At 37.7% G+C, this 602-nt stretch overlaps 1 protein-coding gene across 2 annotated transcripts in view; it reads left to right on the top strand.

Moving 5' to 3' along the window:
- Window positions 1-602, top strand: part of LOC106867823 (zinc finger and BTB domain-containing protein 4) — a 362883-nt gene that overhangs the window by 360475 nt on the left and 1806 nt on the right. The window lies entirely within an intron of this gene.

Raw genomic sequence — 602 nt, 5'->3', positions numbered from 1 at the left:
ATTATCCCAACAAGAGACAAGAGTGTTGTGCACTTACTATTAGGCAACAGATTTGTCTTATTAGTTTTTCACGATGTTTGCAATCTTTCAATCTCAGAATCTATATTTCTGATTCTCCACCTCTGCCATATAGTGATAAAGTGTTCTTGGGTAGCAGTAAGCACCCTCCGGTATTTTAGTGAGTACTAGAGATTTCCAGTTTTAGATATCAATATTTTGATAACAGTACTAACTTCAGAAAAGGTGGCTGTCATATTAAAAACCCTTCTTCGACTACTGGATCCATTGGTTTGGGCGGGTTTCGGTTAAAGTGTATCGCCCGGTTCTTTACTATTGTTGACTACCCTTTCACTGGGAATAGGCTGTATGATAGTTTGCCTGGACTCTGAAACAATCCTGAGTCATAAAATTGCTTTACTGCACCATTGAAATTGTAGCCATACATATCTATACGTATCTGAATTTCTTGCGCTTTTGCAATCCCCCAAATATTTTCGACGTTTCAAAGAAAACAGTGATCCCCATACGGCATAGAACTTAAGCAAAGTCGTTTAGAAATATCGGGCGTCATGCGTGAACGTGTTGATATATATATATATATA

This window comes from Octopus bimaculoides, chromosome 5 (assembly GCF_001194135.2).
Source record: "Octopus bimaculoides isolate UCB-OBI-ISO-001 chromosome 5, ASM119413v2, whole genome shotgun sequence".
NCBI classification, from domain to species: Eukaryota; Metazoa; Mollusca; class Cephalopoda; order Octopoda; family Octopodidae; genus Octopus; species Octopus bimaculoides.
The sequence above is the reverse complement of the archived record's forward strand: the minus strand, read 5'-3'. Positions and strand labels throughout refer to the sequence as shown.